This window comes from Monodelphis domestica, chromosome 4 (genome assembly GCF_027887165.1).
Source record: "Monodelphis domestica isolate mMonDom1 chromosome 4, mMonDom1.pri, whole genome shotgun sequence".
NCBI lineage: Eukaryota > Metazoa > Chordata > Mammalia > Didelphimorphia > Didelphidae > Monodelphis > Monodelphis domestica.
Window position 1 is genome coordinate 165,252,464 of NC_077230.1, and position 21,190 is coordinate 165,273,653.

Genomic DNA, 21,190 nt, shown 5'->3' on the forward strand with positions numbered 1-21,190 from the left:
TTGCTTTGTCATACAGACTGATTTTCATCTTTTCCCTTATAATATTTCTCTAATCAAGCCAAGCCATACATCTCATTTCTTTTTTTCCTAATTCTTTTTCATAAATTTAAAAAAGCTATTGCTAAAAGTTCAACTAACCTCTTTCCTATGTCCAACTACTTCTCACCTCTTATTTAAAACTTTCTTTTTTAATAGAGTCCTCCAAAACCAGTTCAATAAATCCCCTAATGTACATTTACTAATGCATACACAAATGCTCTCCTAAGACTCCATCAACCCCAGCAGGACCAGTTGGGGTTCTAGCCCAACTATAACTCCACCTAAATTTGAGCAGGTTAAAATGTTGCCAAACTATTTGTGCCATATTTAGTCAAGCAGGTATTCCAGTTGCTCCATGTTTTATTATTATGTTTTATCACAATATTTCATAATTACAAACATGAGGAATTGTTGAATGGTTTAATAAACAAATGGAAAATGATGTAAATTACTATCAAGAGCCAATTCACAACAGCTTATTATTATGAAACTAGCCTAACTGGAGTGAACCAGAATTTTGATTTAATTTGAAATAAGAAAAAGATTATCATTTCAATTAGTTAATAAAATCTTATTATACCTGAATGAAGGGTTATGGGACTCAAGTGTTTAAATGTTATTATCTGTTCAAATAAATTAAGGGGTAGAAATTGCTTATTAAAAAAAATCACTTGATATAATTTAGGTTCTTTCTCAGATAAATACATTTTGAAACATTTGCCTTTTCTGATTTAAAACAGTATATTTTGTGACGATTATTTGAAATACCTTAAGCACATTATTATATCTATAAAATAGTTAACCAATCTATCTTTGAGATATATTTAATAGAACTAGCAACTAGCCCCATAATTTCACTGGTTTGAAGAACTCCCAAACGAGCAAATACTCTTTCCCAAGGCAGGTTGGCACTTCTCTACAACCCACAGGCCCAGAGAGGTTGTCAGGTGAGAGATTAAGTGATTTGCTCAGTTTCCCAAGCAGTGTCAGAGAGGTACAACTCAAATTCAGGTTTTCCTGCCTTTGATTCTAGTTCTCTATCTACTACACCAGAAGTGTCAAACTCAAAGCCTGTGTTGTGTGCAGACTACTGGGGCCACTTTTCTATGTGATTTTGACAGTATTGCTTCTCTTAATATTAAATTAATATATTGAAATGGAGAATAGGACTTAGTCTCATTTGTTCTTGAAATGAAATGAAATGATCACCCTGGTCTTTTGTCAAAGTAACAATTTACTAAAAAACACAATCTAAGGTATAACAATAATATATGTGTAAGAACATGTTACTTACTTGGGTGAATGTCATTAAAATTATCACCCTTGGTAAATAAGCAATCAAAGAGTAAGTAAATAAATATGTCACTGCTAGCACAATTCACCTACTTCATTTGTCTAAAAGGAGAACTTGAAAGCAAATGATGGATCTGTGACATTGACTAACCCTTTATTTAGCATCTGTGCTTTCTTCCTACAACTGCTATGAGATGTTCTGACTTGACTAGACAATCTGATTCAAGTTGAGATTATTCTTAACACATACTTTTATTAGTTAAACAACTTCCAAAAAACCCTGGACAAGCATCCCAGCCCATCACACACAGTCCCTGTGCTTCTGGTTATGCTGTACCAATTGACCACAGAGAAAATATCAAGATTTATTATATGGTTCACTTCTGAAGGATTATATTACAAAATATAGTTGGGTCCTCCAAAATAAACTATAAAATGAAGGAGCTGTACTGGAGAGCCTGAGAAATCCCTTCCAACTCTAGGCTTCTGATCCCAAGATCTGCTTAAATCTTAAGCTTTCACACTACACTTAAATAGTTAAAATAAAATTTTTTAACACTACCATTCACTTTATTTTAGAGGTATTTTGTAAAAATATTAGTGGATTTTGAATCATAACTAACATTCTTACTACTCTGATTACTAGAAAGGTTATGACTATAAACAGTATAAAAAAATTTACTTTCACATTTCAAACACTTTCAAATTTCCCTTTGACACAAACATTACCATTTCCCCCCCAAATGGACCATATAAAATGGATATACCTGGGGAAAAGGCACAAAAATATAATCTATAACTTTTAAATATAATCTTCTGCACAACTATTACACTTGTAGGTGAGAGCTAAACTAAAATCATTAGTTGGTCTTCAAATGCATCTTTTTACTAAATTGATACACATGAGCTGCTAGGTTTTTACTACTAAGCAAGAATATCAATTGGTCAATCTTCTGCATTATCCAAGCACTGCAAATATGACTTCACCTGTAATTTCTCACACCAAAATCTATTTAAATAGAAACTACCATTCAATGATACATTATAAATTTAGTGGAAAAAATAAGATGTTTTTACTTGTGGTATATTTCAACTTTAATGAAGAAAATCTACTTTATATCTAGATTATGCAAATCAACTTCACTTTCATTAACTTTCCAAGATTCCAAGGCTTTTCTGAGGTAACATTTTACTCCAACATTATCTTGGGCATGATATGTCCACTGATACTCTTTTCTTTTTAAACCTTGGGCAGGAACAGGGCATATCCTTGTTTTAGTCTAAAATGCCTGTTGCCAATACACGGAACAATAGATACACAAATTTAGCAAAACATGCGGGTGCGCATATTATTCTATTATGTCCCCGTTTTATTCAAATGGGAATATTTTTCACTTTCTTAACTAATTATATTTTTCCATTAGAAACAATTAACTAAAATAAATTAAGTATTAAAATAAGTACTAGTACACAAAGTAAAACCCCAAACTTCTAGCCATATTTCAAACTTTAACAGTCTTAAAAGTTGAATCAGGTTAAAAAGTAGAAGCTTAGGGATGAATTTTTTAAAGTAATATTCCAAGCTAAAAGAAACTTCTTTAGGCAAACATTTTTCCATATTAACTCACATCTGTAAAACATTATCATGACTTTGGATTTCTTCCTCTGGACAAAGTAATGCATTCCACTCAAACTTTCAAAATTTTCAGTTTCTCCAATGTATGTGAAACTAAAGTATATTAATTCAAAGTAATTATACTAATACCACTTTTCACATGATAAGCAAATAGTACTAAACATGAGAGGAGACAGGCATGACTTCTTTACAAAGATATACAGAAAAACAAGTTTTTATTGAAACTACTGATGGACACATGCCACTGGGAAGATTTTATGTGTGTGTGTGTCTGCATATTTGGGATAGATAATCAAGTCCAAAAAAAGAAAGGAATTCTCCAAATGATATTGATTTAATATAAACAAATAAATGTATAAAGATACAAGTTAATATAATTTAACTCATCCCATTCAAATTCATACAAATCTACCTAGGTTACTATGTGTTACTCTATATTGCCCTCTGAAATATAAAGATAATCCTGAATTTGTAATCAGGTTATGTTCTACATGTTCCACACCATTTTAGGATATAATTTTCATGGGTGCTGAAAGTTAAACATCAAACAAAACTTTGGGAAAAAAGAAAGCAAAATTTAATCAAGAGAAAATTTATTTTGAAATTTGAAATAGTAAGACTATACAAGGCAAGCATTGCATAATACAAACAAGTATAATGTAAAAGCAGAATGGTATCTATTGAAAGAAATTAAGAGCACTTAAATCTCAAATTAGAATAGGGAAAATAGCTCCCAATTTTACATAAAGATTGGGTTGTAAAAATGTGCATGTCAGTTGTTTAAACCTAGAAACACATATGCCGATTATAATATAGTGAGATGTGGTTCAGTGGATAGTCAGGCCTGAAGGTGGGAGGACTTGGGATTCAAATTTGACCCCAGACAGTTCCTAGCTGTATAACCCTGGGCAAGTCACTTAATACTAATTGCTTAGTCCTTGGTATTGATTCTAAAAGAGATGATAAAGATTTAAAAGAAAAACTAATACAGTTAGATGTGGTAGGACAAGGAACATTGGGCAGGATAGGTATTATGTTTGTTTTCCTCTAAAATAAAAATTCCAACACTATGTTCTTGGTGAAGCTTTCCCTAATGCCGCCCAAATTAATATTCTATCTTCTTCCTGGAAATGCTATGCCACTTTGTCTCTTTCTCTTTTATGGAACCTCACGTTCTACTAAGCAGGACTAAGTTTTTTTTTATTTTTGTAGTCCTTGCAGCACCCAGCATTTTACTTAATATATCACAGGTCCTGAACGCAAACTGCTGACTTATTTCCAAGGCACTGAAATATGCCTCTTGGAGAAACAGTGAAATCATAGGTGTTTGACAATAGCTACTAAGCGCTCCAATGAAAAGCAATGGCAAATTCCCAGCAAAAGCAAAGTGTTAAATTCCCCATATTTATGTAAGAGAAGACATCCTCTAAATTTCAAGTCATTCTTTAGGTATTCTGAATTGGAGGAAAAAAATGGCTTTTGTTCAACTGGTGTTGTAATCCTCTGGTGTCAGGAGTTTGGGGCTCCCTTTTTTACCCATTCACATGGATAGGCTTTTTGTAAAGTAAAGGATCAATCACCAGTAGCAGTGATGGCAAACCTTTTAGAGAAGGAGTGATGGGCCCCACCTCCACCCTGCTCCCCAGACTGAGTGCCATGCCCATGCCCTCTGGTCCCAGAGACTGGGTGCTGTGTCCTCCCCCCCACCAAGTACCAAGTATGCCCTGCCCACCCCCACCCCATGCAGGAGAGGGAGAAAGCACTCCCGTTGGGATGCTGAGGACAAGTGAAGTGAGGAATGTCCTCAGAGTGGGGGAAGGGGAGGGCCAAGAGTGGCCCAAGTACACTGCTTTCCTCCAGTTTTGCTGCCTGTGAGCCACCCACCTTAACTCCTATGCACTGCCTTTGGGTTGCTGAGCAAAGGGGTGGGTGATATGAAAAAATGTCAGACTCTGCCTGAGTCCCTGTGCCTTTTTAGTAAGGAACTTGGGGGGCAGGGGGAGGCCATGTGCCCACAGAGAGCACCTGTGCCATAGATTCACCATCACTGACCTATAGAATACTTTCCTTTTGCCACAAACTTTTGATATCACCTCTAAATCTTACTAGATTTTAATATTCAAATAACAAATACAAATTAATTGAAAATTGTTGAAGTTACTGAAATTGGTTTAACATAAACCCCAAATGCCAACTCTCTAAATCCTAATTTCGAGGGGAAAATATGTTCCATTATTACCATCGGTTTTTTTAATAATTACTTGATGAAAAATTTAAATGCAATATTAAGAAAAAACATTTTACCATACATTAAAAGTTAATTACCTTGGATGCTATCATTCCAAAAGGTGACTTCAGCCTTGAACTCAATTTGCAAATGAACTAATGTCAACTGCATGGCAAACAGCTAAGTTCTTTCTGATGTCACAATCCCACCCCTAAAAAGATATTGTTTGTGACATTTTAAAAATAATACTTTTAATCTGTAAGAGCAATCCAACACTTTATATTGACTTTGAAATAGATTAATTTTACGTTAACTATATATAAACAAAATATAAACAATTACAATATAAAAACAATGTGAATAAAAACTAACTACAAGTAAGTCTTTTGGATAGTATCTGAAGCTTCTAACAATTTTGAAATAGGAAAATAATATCAATGAATAATAAGTGGGCCTCTAGTCAGCTTTCCCTCAAGAACTATCTTTTTAATAAACATAAATATCCTCCAAAAAGGCATTTCTCTTTTCAAGTTCATAATCTTGAGGTCAAACAAAACTAAGAAATTAGGTTAATATGGGAAAAGTTATTTAAATTGCAGGAGAAAAAAACCCCATTACCCCATACCTAGTGATGAAGTCACAAAGATTGATTAACTAGTCAAAAGCTACCCTAATGATTTCAATTTATCCTAAATTGCCAACTTTGAGAAAAGGAACTCAGCAGTACCTGAAATCCTCAAAGGCATTTGATTATAAACTATGATAAATCCTGAACAATGCTTATAACTATGAGTCCACTGGCAACTGTAAAGACATGTAAGTGAGAAAAATACTAGTTTAAGTAGTCTAAGCCTTACCATCCTGAAAGGAAATTTTGTTGTAATCTAGGAATCTGAACATGAGGCCCAAAATAGAAAGAAAATTTAATGCCTCATATAGTTTAAGAAAATCCAAGCCTAGGGAGAACCAGGGGTAAAATAAGTATTAGAAAGATATTGAAAGCAGTTCTGTTTTTAATTATTTAATTATGTGTTTCTCTTCAAAGACCAACTCAGTAAAAATTGGGCAAGCTCCTAAAAGGCATCACCACTTTAGAAACTTTTGTTCCTGTCTCTTAAAAATCATGTTCAAATCCAGGGACTCAAAGCAAAAATTCAAAAAAGCAACCTCATTTTGTTTGTTAATTAAAAACAAAAACAAGCAAAACACCCCTGGAAAGCCTTTGAGGTCTTTTTATTCACAGCTTTCACTGAAAAGTAAGTACCTCTGCAGGCTACCTTAACAACAAATGCTTCTACTTTTCAAGGGTTCAATGGAACAAAGTTCAACTGGCCTAAATTAGATGTGTTTCTGCCTTTTTACATTCTTTTGGGTAAAATATTTGCTTCCTTTTAAAATTTTTATTTTTTCACTGTTACCAAGAACATGTAGAACTATGTCCTGCTAAATTCTTAATAGTAAATTTTTCTCAAAATTTAAGAAATATGTTCAGGGCTGCCTGAAATTGCTAATAATTGAAAACTTTTTTTGCCCATAGTACCCAAGAAAGCAAGCTGAGAAGTCAACTATACCCATAGAAAGTAATGCTACTGCAATAGAACATCGAGGAACTAAAACTGTATCCATAAGAAAAGGAACTTTGGTGGGTTAACCTTTGAAAATTTGCCAGTAATGGAATTCAAATTCTTCAAATGGCAGTTGCAAACTCATATTCAACTATAATATAAGAAGTTATAATAAATAACAGGAAAGAAGAGTTCACACTAAAATTTGAATTATATCAACAATGTTGGGTTGTTTTTTTAAAAGACAAGAAACTGCTGCTAAGACAGAAGGCTTTGTTTTTCCAGGACACTTTGGTATTTTGTTTATTGTAGACTTTTTCTTGGGGGGGGGGTGGAGTGGGGGGAGGGGGTTTTAATTCAACTAACTACCTTCCACTTCACCTCCCAGAGAAATGTGTTGTTCTTGAATTCATTAGGAATGAAAGTCACATAAATGGGCATTTCAAAGTACAACTTTAAAGGAAGGCTATCAGTCTAGCCATAAAAAAGAAATTAAAATCTCTCTCCCTGAAGTCTTCCAGTGCCTATGAAGTCAGATCAACAACTCTGAAGAAAATTAAAGTTTGGTTCTAGACTTTTCTTTCTTGTGTTGGTGAACGCCTTACCTTACTTGCTCATTTCCATTAAAACAGGAGTTGAAATGGGAAACAGCAGCTACAGGTGGAGAGTTAGAATGCTCATTAATTTCAGTTGCTGGCTGCTGGCTGCCAGTTTCCTATTCCACTCCTGTTTCTATGGCAACAAAGGTAGGATCTGGGAAAATAGAAGCAAGTGCTTTAAGATAACAGCTGAAAGCTGAGAGTCAAGTGCTGAATAGCATATATAGTAATTTAATTTTTTAAGAAAAATCATCTAAACTATAAAAAAAAAATGCAGTCTAAGCTATCTTAAAAGTAGACCCATAGGCAGGGCTCTGATCTTTCATAGCTTTTTCCCTTCACCATTCTCACTGCAAAGTATACTTTTCTTCCAACTTTGTCATGAATTGGAATTTATTTTCCCATGAATGACCAAAGTCACCAGAGGTAAGTAACTTAGAAAGGAATTTGGATAGACTCAATTCAGGCTCTGGACAACTGTATAATGCTTGAAGTTTCAATGAGTGAGATTTTCACACATTTTCTTTTCATTTTGAGACCCCTAATTTAACCTTCCATCATAGGTTCTCAGACATTCCTTCAGATGGTACACTGCATTATGACCCTTTAAATGTGACCTGGTAGCTGCCTTAAGGATTCAGACAATTTTTTTTAACACTGACAAAACAGAGCTTTCTGTTTACCATATACCCAGAAAAAAAAATATCCTTCTAGAAAAGTAATGTTCATAATAAATGCTACATGTAATCTTGAGAGGCAATCTGAAGTCTGAACTGGTATCATGCCCATACTAGACTCTCTCTGCTTCCATTAGTCTCTATCAAGTTCCTTAACACTCACAAGATTTGTCCCCCTCCAACCTAAAAACGAACAAGTAAAAATAGTATCACTACTTCAAGGGAGCTTTAGAATGGATTACTTTAATTAGAATGGTATAATGTAATAAAAGGCTGGTTGTTAAAAGACTTCAGTTCTAGTAAGTGGGAGAGCCAAATCTAGGTATGCATATGACCATTCTGTGACTCAGTTTCATCACCTGTAAAATTAATATCTTGTCTAAATGATCACTAAGATCCTTTCCAACTCTAAATCCTACAGTCTTTAGATTATCACTCCTCTGTTCAAAAACCTTTAATGGCTCCCCACTGTCAACAGAATTAAGTACAAAGAAGGTAGCTATCAAGGCCTTTCATAACATGACCCTGACCTATCTTTCCAGGCTCATCTTTTCAGTATCCCTAGATGAACTCCTGTTCTCCTATATATAAGTATATATCTCTGCATTTTTGCACAAGTTATCCTGGCCACCTAAGATGCCCTCACCTCCTCTGAGACTGAAAGGACAAGATTAATGGGAAAAGAAAGATAATGTCAAGGTGAAGACCAAGCTTCAATTTTTTTCCCAACAAAGCAGGAGATAAGAATAAGGAAATTAGGAGGAAGGTCTTGAGAATAAAGCAGCTCTGGGAAATCATCCTGGAAGTAAAGAAAGAATGAATAAAAAGATTACTGGAAAAAGAAACAAATCCTTATTGATTTGAATTATAACTTTGGTTCATTCCTCTCTACCTGGCAATAAAAATCACTAATATTTCTAAAGCACTTCAAATTTTGTCAAGTGCTTCATATCTCATATCAACTCACAGTGTCCTGTGAAGTGGGTACTACTAATGTTATCTCTATTTTATAGATAAAGAGATTCAGAGACTTGACCATGGTTACAAAGCTAGTAAGTTTTTGAGGCAGCATTTAAACTCAGATTTGCCTGATTGAAAGTCCAAAGCGCTATCTACTAAACTACTATAATAAGAGTTAGCATAAAGTGCTTTATATATAATATCTCAATTGACTCTCACAACAACCCTGAAAAGCAGGTAGTATTCATATTATCCATTTTACTCTTGCTATTTCTATCTCTGTAATGACCTCCTCTACACTTATTTAAATCCTGCTAGTTACTGTAGAACAGGTATCCTGCCCTTTTCATGAAGTTTTCCCTAATCATTCCAACCCATTGTGACCTTGCCCTTCTCTTAAGATTACCATAGTCTGAGACATCTTGGTATCACACCAGACCTGGAGTTCAGAGGACCTGAGTTCAAATTTCACTTCAGATACTTCCTTAACCAATCTCCTTAAAATATAGATGCAAAAATCTTAAATAAAATACTAGCAAAAAAACTAACAAATCATCACAAGGTTATTCACTATGACCATATGAGATTTATACCAGGAATGCAAGGCTGGTTTAACATTAGGAAAACCATCCATATAACTGACCAATCAACTGACCAAAAACTGGCAGAAATCACATGACCATCTCAATATATGCAGATACTTCCTTAGCTGTGTGACCCTGGACAAATCACTTAACCTCAGTTGCCTAACCCTTGTTGTCTTCTGTCTTAGACTTGATAATAAGTGAAAAGGTAAGGATTAAAAAAAGATTAGAGTAGCTTCCTCTAATTCTATTAGTGTATCAGGCATTTGACTATATCATCTACATTGCTGAATCTCTTATATTATTTGTAAAATAATTCAATTTTTTACATGGTTATACTTTGTCCAGTTAGGTTGCAAGATACATGCAGGAAGCATGCATTACATACATCATATGAATGCATTAAAAAGCATTTATTAAGTTCTTGCTATGTATGCAAAGCATTGTGCTAAGAACCAGGGTATACAGGGAAAGACAAAACTGTCCTTAGTCTCAAGGAACTCTCATTGTAATAATATCAAGCACAATACCAGGGCACACAGTAAACATTCAAACATTTGCTAAATTATTGTTGAGTCTCTCTCTCTCTCTTTCCGTCATCTATATGTGAGAGAGAGAGAGAGAGAGAGAGAGAGAGAGAGAGAGAGAGAGAGAGAGAGAGAGAGAGAGAGAAAACAAAAATATGTAAGAGTGGAGTTTAAACCAAGGCAAGTCAACAAGCTAAGTGTTGGAAGATACAAAGGAAAAGACAGTCAGGGGGCTCATCTCATTTTAATCTAGGAAACTTTAACTAGACAAGAATATATCTCAAACAATCAAAAGACTTTGGACTAAGAAAAATTTTTGAAAGTCATTTGAAGCAAAATCATGCCAGGCAAAAGGTTTATTCCAATTGGCTGTGAGATTTTGTTCTATTCATTGGATCCTGGATAAAAGCTACGATAGGAAGCTTTTCTAGATATTGGAGCTTGTTTTTCTAGTACATCCCTGAAGGGAACGACCTAGTAGCAAAAGAAAGTCCTCAACCTCCTCCACCAGGTCTGTTTCTTTTTTATCCTCTCTTTGACTGGAGGAGGCTTTTCCTGCTTCAAAAGGTCTAGAGAAATGTTGAGTTTCCAGTCCTCTCCTTGATGTACTAAATAGCATCCCTAAATTGGCTAGGGGCAGTGTCTGTTTCCTCTAAAGCCAAGAGTAGAGGTGACTCACAGCTCTATAAGAAGCCAAGCAAAGAGATGACACCATGCCTAAGGGGAGCTCCTTGAGAATCCCACCCATGAGAGAAAAGAATTTCTAACAACCAGAAGCTGTGGTGATCCCTTTGCTGCATGCGCTCTCTAAGTATGAGCCTACTGTCTCCTGGGCATTGTATGTACTTAAGGGAAAGAATGGGATAGACTTGGGGGTGGAGTAGAGAAGTTTTAATATCAAATGTCCTTATTGGACCACCTAACTATATATCCCTGTCTTAAAGCAACTTAAGGCTAGATGACTAAATGATTCTCAACTGATAAGATTGGTAAGAAACGTGCTGTTGGAGGCTTGAGTCAGTGGCATTAGACAATCATCCCTAACCCATCGAGGCTACTCAAAGAACCCTGAGGAGGGGATCTTGTGAGAGCCTAGCTATGGGAATCAAAATCATCAATGAGAATCTGCGTTTACATGATTAGATAAATATACACACAGTTTAAACGGGTTACACATGTATACATACAACACACCCATATACAATGTATACATGTGATATGTATAAAAATATGAAGTGATTGCTAATTTTAAACATCTTTTGAATATTTTTAGCTTTTAACTACATAAGACTTCATTCTCTAATAAAAGCTTAAGAACAGGCATACACACTTAACACTAGAGTTATATAAGCAATAGAGCAATAAACTTTCATGGCACTGAAGCCATTTTTAGACAGGTTCAGGGGTTAATTACTACTAGTAAGTCTATGACTGTATTCATTATTGCCCACAATGCTAATATAGAACCCCTGCTCTCTTCTCTAATTAGAGTCTCAGGATGTCATACCTTTTAACTATTTGTCTTCATGACTTAGATCCAGAATGAAGGAGAGAATGAGGTCAATGCTAAAGAGAAAATTTAAGTGGTCAGGTTCTAGGCAACTCAGAGTTCTTTTAGAGGCATTTAAGTATAATAGGAAAAGTCTTAGACCAGAAGTCAGGGAAGGTGAGTGTTATTAACTAGCTGTGAGATCTTAGGCAAGTCATTTACTTTACCCCAAGCTTTAATTTCCTCATCTATAAAAATAGCTTGGTTGGGCTAGATGATCTTTAAGGACCATTCTATCTGTATTATTATGTAACTTCTATGGTTAAAGATAGAGAAGGAAGTATGGCATAATGGATTCAGAACTGTTAAGAGCCAGAAAGATGGGGAGTGGAAGGTCTGTCCCTGACTTGTGATGGCTTCAAGATCTTAGGGGAGTCACTTCCAACTTCCCCAAGCAACACCTTAAGACTCTTTAACTATAGAGCTGATCTGAACTGGTGGAGGATGCTTCCTTACTTCAAGATTCCTACACCAGTGAAATCCAAAGTTTGGTTTAACAAAAGAATGGCTACTGTTAATTTACACATATATGTTTTAAACATTCTGCCACTGAAGGAAAAAAAAAAGAGGAAGATATATTAAAGGCAATGGCTTTACTGGAGTTAAGAAAACTCTTTACAAGATTCCTCCATACTGCCAAGGTGGTCAGAGAGCTGTGTGTTCAGCACTCAATTTCAGGCAATCACAAAGAAAGGAATACAAATACTATTGTATGTTCTGGGATCAGTAAAATTCAGTCTAATTAATGTGCTACAAATCTAAAACAGTACAGCAATTTTTCATAAATAATCCTAGAATATAAGCTCTGCTCCTCAAGTGTAGAAATTGTTTCTATTATGTTTGTATCCCCAGCAACTAGTACAGTGCCTGGCACATAGTAGGTACTTTTTAAATGTTTAATAATATACTTTTAAAGAAAAGGGGTTTTCCCCATTTACAAAAATTTTTTACAGATGGATACAATTTTTAATAATTGTTTTCTGACAATTCTCTTTGCCTCAGACATGTTCTCTCACTCCTTCCCTTGCCCCACAAAACAGCAGGTAATATGATATAGATTGTGCATATCCTATGATACATATTTCCATGTTCATTATGTTGTGAAGGAAGATACATATCACTTAAATTAGAGTAAAAAATTATGAAGGATAAAAAGGTTAACTTATTTTCATCATATACTTTGTATTAAGGAAATTAACATATGCTACATTCATATAGACACATTTTCATGAAAGGAGGTTAAAATTCACCAGTGCTTAATAGATTAATTTCCATTGTCTTAGAAGTCCTGTCACAGTCCAATAGAAACTGCTGCTGCAAATTGACTTAGAAAACCACAAATTAACATTATTTGTTGTGTTTTCTTTATTTTGTTAAACATTCCCCAATTATATTTTAATTTGCTTCAGGACCTAGTGGGTTCTCAGTTTGACATTCCCCATCTAACATGAACTTTCTTTCACTCTATGTGACCAAGTTATTATAATAAATACCACCCAAGTACTTAAAGTGATCCTAGATGAAGGAGTAGGATTCCACAGGCTAAGAGAAAGAAGAATAACTAACTTTTCATATGGAGATAACAGCATGCACAAAACTATTTAGATGGATTAGAACATGGTACATGAGGGGTATAGTTGAGAAAGCAGAGGCTGAAAATATTGGTTGGGTACTAGTAAGAGGCATATTTAATAAGTTAGGTGGGGTTCTATGATGGTAACTACTGAATATCAGAACGAGAAGTTTGGGCTTGATCTTCTGGGTACTACAATGCCAATGTAGTATCTGTTCCTTAATCTAAAATATTTATAGTCTGACTTCCTACAGCAAGACAACCATTTCTATATGACACAAGCCATTTTTGAGACATATGAGCTATTGTTTTTGTCATCCTCCACCAAAGCCTCTTTTTAAGATAGCTGGTTACAAACTATGTCCCCTAGTCAGAAAATATATTGGGCAAAAATGAAAGAAGGAAGAGTAGGCCTTTAGAGTTCTCAGTCCACCTTTTGGCTTCCTCCTTCCATGTGTCATGCCTGATACTCCTCTCACCTGACTCTTAAGAACTCAGTGCCTTTATGCTGTTCTAAATTCTCCCTGCTCCAAAAAGACCTCCTCCTTCCTTCCATCAATCCAATCAAAATTTCTATAGTTTCAGAGTAGGTATTATAAGAAGAAAATAAGATCAGGAAACTAATTCAAAGGAAGATGCTAATGACAGCTTTTCCAAGGTCATCCAAAATAGATGCCCATCAACCCAAATGAATCTCTAACTCAAGGCAAGTTTGGGCAGTTGTGCTGCAGCAGAAAAAGCAGGAAGGACTGGAATCCCAGCTCTTCTCCTTACAACCTATGTCCCCTTGGGCAAGTCATTTAATCTCTCTCAGCCTCAGTTTCCTCATTTATGAAGTAAGAAGACTGGCATAGCTGATTTCTCAAGGTCCTATATTATTATATTTATTATGACTAGTTCCCATGATTCTAAGAAACATTTATTATACAGCCAAGCCTAGTACATTATTGTTCCAGCCAACTAGGTTCTAATTCTATGTCAATCTCCAACTAGATGATGCTAGGGAAATCAATTAACTTCTATATATCTTACTTCCCCCATTTCTGAAAAGAGAATACTAACCATCTCACCTATAGGAACACTGTGAGATTAAATGAAACAATGTATGTTTCCCCCCTCAAAAAAATACATTTAAGATTACATTGTCACAAAACACAAAGCATCATTAATTCTCAAAAGTATCACCATATGGTAAAATTATAAAGTATGGAAACTCCAACAAGGTTTAACAAATTCTTTACCAGGAGCTGGAATATATTATATGGTGTTCCTTAAATCTTAAGTGAAAACAAACTTTTTATTTTTGTGTGCATAATGATTCATCTAAACTTAAATATTTATGACATTACTTTCTTAGTAAAAGATCATATTTTCCTTTAAAAACATTATTTTATCCTTTTTCTGTTAAAATGGTTCCCTATTACCTTATTTAAAACACACACACACACACTTATTTTTTTACCAATTCTAAAATAGAAAAGGGTCAAGGGCTAGGAAATGGGGTTAAATGACTTGCCCAGGGTCATATAACTAGAGATCATATTTGAACTCAGATCTTCCTGACTCTAGGCTTGGCATTCTAACCACTGTGTTACCTAGATTCCCCCTCCCCATTACCTATTGTATAAATTCCAAACTATTCTCCTTGACTTTCAATGGGCTCCACAATCTAACCCCACTCTACCTATCTAAATTTGTTTCCCATGAATAGCTAACATTCATACTCTATAACTATAGATTAGTTTCCTCATATATCAACATACCACATCATTACAGTTTTTATATTCATTGCATTTCCCCGATCCTCCCATTCTAACATCTTTCCCATGTGCCTATATCATATATTCTCCCCAACTAAAATATCACTACCTTCATAAAGCTTACTTACACATTCATTTCTCCTCTGAAATCTTATTTATTAAACAATTTAGGTTAGCATTAAACCTCTGCTAATAATAGATTTATTATCCTTTGTTCACATCCTCTTTTAAGATTCAATTAAATTAAAATCAGTAAATATTTGTTAATAATCAATTGTTATATTCAAGGCATTGTATTAGACCAGTGATGGCAAACCTTTTAGACACTGCATGCCATGCCTCACCTGCTCAACCAAGTGCCAGGTTCATCTCTTTCCCCCCTTACCCCCACACCGAGGAGGGAGGAAACATTCCTATTGGGCAGAGGGGCAGGTGAAGTGAACAAATGTCCTCAGCACAGGTGAAGGGAGGAGGGGAGTAATTCAAGCACTTTGCTTCCCTCCAGCTCTGCTGCCTGTGAGCCACCCACCTTACTCCCTGTGTGCTCCCATTGGACTGCTAGACAGAGGGGCAGGGAGCATGAAAATATATCATCAGGAACAATGGAAAGGGGAAGGGAGCCTGAGTCCTCCTGAGTCCCTCTGCCTTTCTAGTAACAAACATGGGGGGAGGGGCTGACAGCACTCATGCCCACAAAGAGTGCTCTGTGTGCCATAGGTTTGCCATCACAGTACTAGACCCTAAGAATGCAAAGGCAAAAACAAAATAACAGCCCATCTCAAGGAGCTGAAGTTTCACTGAGATATATGCTGTACAGAGAATTAGAAACAAAATAAACTGGGAGCCAAGGGTGCAATGGGCAAATTGGAAGAAGTAAAAATCAGGAAAAGCTATCAGTGAAAGTTGTACTTGAACCTAGAGGGAGATGGCAATTCCAAGAGCATTCCACAGGCATGGGGAATAAGAATACAATTCAATACAATACAGCAATAATACAAAAGTACAAAGGCAAGAGATAGAATGTTGTATAGGGGTAGATAGAACAAACAATCCAGAATGGCTGGAACATTCAGTGCTCAAAAGAGGGTAATAGGAAATCAGTCTACTAGGCCATGTTGAAACCAACTGTGAAGGTCTTTCATACAGAAGACCTAGTGTTTTCTCCTAGAAACAGTAGAAAGCTGCTCAACATTTTTTGTTAGGAGAGGGGAGTGGATGCCCTTTAGGATACAGACCAAAGCTTAAACATTCATTAACTTGTAACAGCTGCCTAACAGAATGCTAAGTATATGGTATGCTGTCATTTTCCTCAGTCATATTCAGTGTGGATTTTTTTTTTAATTCTCAGGAAAGACTATATTCTTATGCTTACAAATTTATGGGTTCTTATGTCAGTTTAATCCAATAGTTCTAGACCAACACATTATCATCATCAATGCAAAATAGCTTTCTAAAATTTTTTACTTTGTCCTTTAAATTAGGCCTTACTTTAGAAATTTTTCACTGTTATATTAACTTAAAACACCTACTTTCCCTACCCCAATCCAAACAGAAAAATGTCCAGAGTTTCACAAGATATTTTTAGTAAACAGAAACACATTTTAACGAACTTTAAATTTTAGGACTTTTTGATTCTTACTTCATATTTCCTCTTTTGTGTTTTATGAATAATATAGGGCAAATTATCTAAGCTTATGGTTATTCAAATTCATTGCACAGAAAAAACTAATCAAATATTTTAATTATTTTTATTTTAATAACAATTTTCCACATAGATTTTCTGAAGTTATACAATCCAAATTGTCTCTCTCCCTTCTTCCCTCCCCCATCTTGGAGCTGACAAGCAATTCAATCTGTACTCACCAAGTATTTTTAAGCCCACCCAGATCACTGGCTATTGGTTTTTTCTGGTTGCCAAAATATTTGTATCTAATTATTCTTCCAATAAATTAATTTTTTTTAAATCCTTACTTTCTGGGGGCAGCTGGGTGGCTCAGTGGATTGAGAGCCAGGCCTAGAGACTAGAGGTCCTAGGTTCAAATCTGGCCCCAGATACTTCCCAGGTACGTGACCCTGCAAGTCACTTAACCCCCATTGCCTAGCCCTTACTGCTCTTTTGCCTTGGAGCCAATTGGCTCCAAGACAGAAGGTAAGGGTTTTTAAAAAAAAAATCCTTACTTTCTGTCATAGAATCAATAACCGATTATTGTTTCCCTGGCTGAAGAGACATAAGGGCTAGTCAACAGGATTAATTTGCAGTGGGTTACATTTGAACCTAAAACTTTCCATCTCCAGACCTGGCTCTCTATTGAAAATCACTCTATTTAAAAAAAAAATCAATAAAGATTATATTTCTAAGAATGCATAGGGTAAGCAAATGAACATCTATTTCAAGAGAAACTAATTTACAGAGGAAGTCATCACTATATCCTTACCTAAGAAATCATCTAAGCACTCCACAATTCTTCAGTATTTTAAGATATTGAAAGCAAAGGATGAAAACGTACTAATTGCTAACAAACCTTAATCCTAGCTAATTGTTTCATCTAAACCCATATTACACAAAATTCCCTTTGGTCCAAGAACAATCACTGAACAAGCATTTATTAGTTCAAAATCTGTTCCCTGAATATTACCTTTGGAGGTTACTCACAGGCACATTTTGGAAGGAGACACATAAATATACTGAGAATTCAATGTTTAACAAACATTCATTAAGTGCCTACTATGTGCCATATGGTGGGGATACAAAGACAAAAAGGAAAAATTCCTGATTAAAAGGATTTACATTCTACTGGAGGAGTAGCCAATTAGAGGAAAGGCAACTCAAGATATGGTGGATAAAATAGAATTAGACCAGACAAACATCTTAACCCAGGAACAGCTTCAGAGAAGGGACACATCGAATGGAGAAAATAAGTAATTCCCCACATAGTATCTATCAAAGCATTCACACATATCTATCACCTCTATCCCATCCAGTCAGTGACTACACATAAATGCACCAAGCTAAACATGGAGAATGCTTCTCTTAATCAACTTTTACTTTGTTTTTAGAATTTTGCTATACACTATGGTGGATTTTAAAAGAGAATAAAAGATGTGATCACATTTTTCAGATTAACACTGAAGACAGAATAAGGAGTTCAAGGCAATATATTTTTAAGTTTCAGATGGTATGGTATAGACTTAAGTGTAATGTGTCAAGGACCTGTGATTTGATCATTATGAGAATTCTTGGTGTGAATATTCCCTTCAATGATGTAGATCACAACCTATTTATAATATAATATATCAGAACTTTGCATGAGACCTAGGGACATTTCTCAACTTACCCATGGCCACCTAGTTTATTGTTAAAAATGAGATTTGAACTAAGGTCCTTTGGAGTCCAATTCTATCACTTTATCCAATGTGTATACTGCCTCTCTCTAGAAAATCATATATAAATAAAATTTGCATCACATCACATTTGAATACATTAGGAACAACTCACTATTTAAAAGTCCTTTTATAAAGCAAATAATTATCTTGAGAATGAAATCATCATAGCCTAATTAACCTGTTTTTCAAATCTGGATTTTAATACACTGTAATATATTTGCCTAAAGCAAGGTCCATCTTATAGCCAACATACATGCATGCATACATACATACATACATATATAGTCATACAGTTATATGTGTCTTCTTTCTGAAAAATGAAATTATCAAGAAGGCAAGTCAAATATTTACCAGTAACTTTTCCTTTAATAAAGAGAAATCTCCAGGAATTGTGATGGAGACTTCTGATCTGGGCAACTGTCCTACAGCAACCTCTGAGAGAACTCAAAGATCTTTGTTAAGAGTTTGTCATACAGTTGTCATATCCAATGCAGACTACTCAGTCATCTACATGCAGATATTCAGGACTAACACAAAGTAATTAAAGTTAAATTACCTAAGAAGAAATAACTTGAATTGCTGAACTTGCAAATCTTACCTTATAAATTAATACCTTTAACACCTAATACAGAAAACTAAATAAGCAGCTATACATTGAGATGTATAGCAAGAAAAAAAGAAACAAATTTTAACAGGTAATCTTGCATGCTGAAAGTAAAGATATGATGAACAGCATCTGGGTAAAAATCAAAGGAGAGAGGGGCAGCTAGGTAGCATAGTGGATAGAGAGCCAGGCCTGAAGGATCCTGGGTTCAAATCTGACCTCAGATACTTCCTTGCTGGGTGGCCCTGGGCAAGTCATTTAACTCCAATTGCCTAGTCTTTGCCACTCTTCTGCCTTGGAACAGATACTTAGTATAAATTCTAAGACAGAAGATTAAAGTTTAAAAAAAAAAAGAACCAAAGGAGAAAAAGCAATAATAAGAGTGTTATATGTGGTGACATGTTAAACAACAAGGTAGTTGGTAGAATTGGATGAAAAGTTTTCACCATAAATCACATAGATAGGTTATGACAGAAGACTTCAACTACCAGAATATTTGCTAAAGAAACTTTTAATAGAAGGTCTTTGGTGGAGCTACCAGCGATTTGCCGTTTGCCCTGTAATGCTAACCTTTTTTAAAAGTAATAATTTGGATAGAGGCATAATTATATACTCATTAAACTTGAAGAAAATGAAAGATAAGGGGGCAGCTGGGTGGCTCAGTGGATTGAGAACCAGGCATGGAGATGGGGGGGGGGATCCTAGGTTCAAATCTTGCCTCAGACACTTCTCAGCTGTGTGACCCTGGGCAAGTCACTTGACCCCCATTGCCTAGCCCTTACCACTCTTCTGCCTTGGAGTCAATACTGACTCCAAAACAGAAGGTAAGGGTTTAAAAAAAAAAGAAAAGAGAAGAGAAATAGCTAATACATTGGGAGATAGAATAATTACTCAAAGAGATCTCAATAATTTAAAATGATGGGATTAAAAAACATGAAACTTAAGAGAAATAATGTAAAATCTTAGGTTTGGAATCAACTGTATAAATACAAGACAGGGGAGGCAGGACTAGACAACACTTTCTGTTAAAAGTTTGAGAGGGTTGGTGGTTTGAAAGAAGAATGTGAGTTAACACTGTGTGACACTTGTGCCTCTCAGAAAGGAAATGCAATCTTGGGCTGCATTAAGGGAATCATGAAGTTTGAAATCTGAAAGGATCTAATGGTCTCAAGGTAGATGGTCCTGATCAGACAATGCTAATAGTATCATTTCCAGATATGGATTCCACATTTCACAAAGGATGTTGATAAGCTAGAGTGTGTCAAAAGGAAAGCAACCAGGATATTAAATGGCCTCATAACCAAAACATATGAAGATTAATTGAAGGAACTGAAAATGTTTGACCTGAGGATGAGAAAGTTTGTTGAGGAGAGGAGGATAGGAAATGACAGCAGTAATTGAAAGGGATGCCATATAGAAGAGTGATTAGATTTATTTCAACTGAACAATGGCAGAACACTTAAAAAAAAAAAAAAGAGGGGTAGAAGCCACAGAAAATTAGATGAACACTTGATGTAAGGGGGTGAAAATCTTTCTAAAAATATTACCTTTCTAACAGTGGCATGGGATGTTGTGGCAAATAGGGAGTTTCTAGTCACAAAAGGATGACCATTTGTTAAGAATATTGTAGGGATTCAAAACCCTGAGGTGTGTTCCACTTTTGAGATTTCATGAATTGATATTTGTCTCTGAAATATTTCCCTTCAAGAAGGTTACTAAGCACCATGAAAATTTTCAAGAGGAAATTAGCTATCATTAGCATAATCTTGCTGATTTGTCAATGCTGATGTAGAAGAATAGATTACATTTACAAAGTGTTTTTTTCCACAAAGTATTGCTATGCAAGCATTATTATTCCCCTTGTTATAAGGAAACTGAGCTTCAGAAAGGTTAACTGATTAGCCCATGGTCCTCAGAGCTGACAAGCAACAGAACCAGGGTAGAGAACTAGTCTAGTCCTCTTCCCACCAAAACATTCAGCCTTTGGATTAAGAAAAATGTTCACAATAAAAGTTAACTTAAAAATATTGAATATATAGATGAGTTAAACTGATTGTTTTTCTTAATTATTTTAAGTGATAAAGACAACTTCAAAAAAGATGTATTTCTTTAAGGTGACTTTCCCTTTCTCCCATCTTCTAAACTGTCACATGGATTTTTCAAGATTTTGATTAATGTACTCTTTACAGACCTTTCAGGTAGGAGAGTATTTT

At 35.2% G+C, this 21,190-nt stretch overlaps 1 protein-coding gene and 1 long non-coding RNA gene across 26 annotated transcripts in view; one reads left to right on the forward strand and one right to left on the reverse strand.

Moving 5' to 3' along the window:
- The window catches only part of BAZ2B (bromodomain adjacent to zinc finger domain 2B), a 335,625-nt gene that overhangs the window by 298,681 nt on the left and 15,754 nt on the right, over positions 1-21,190 (reverse strand). For 19 of the 25 annotated variants that reach the window (XM_056793921.1, XM_056793922.1, XM_007494232.3 and 16 more), the window contains exons 1-2: positions 7,366-7,504; positions 5,294-5,406 (exon numbers count right to left, since the gene is read on the reverse strand). The exons of 4 other annotated variants lie outside the window; for them this stretch is intronic. The gene's annotated coding sequence lies outside the window, so the exon portion shown is untranslated. Of the gene's footprint in view, positions 1-5,293; positions 5,407-7,365; positions 7,505-21,190 lie in introns of those variants that run through there. 2 more of the 25 variants (XM_007494230.3, XM_056793915.1) reach the window with 2 other exon arrangements.
- LOC130453704 (uncharacterized) lies at positions 7,514-8,961 on the forward strand. Its single transcript, XR_008911214.1, has 2 exons — positions 7,514-7,785; positions 8,579-8,961. It is a non-coding gene; the product is annotated as an uncharacterized LOC130453704 (long non-coding RNA).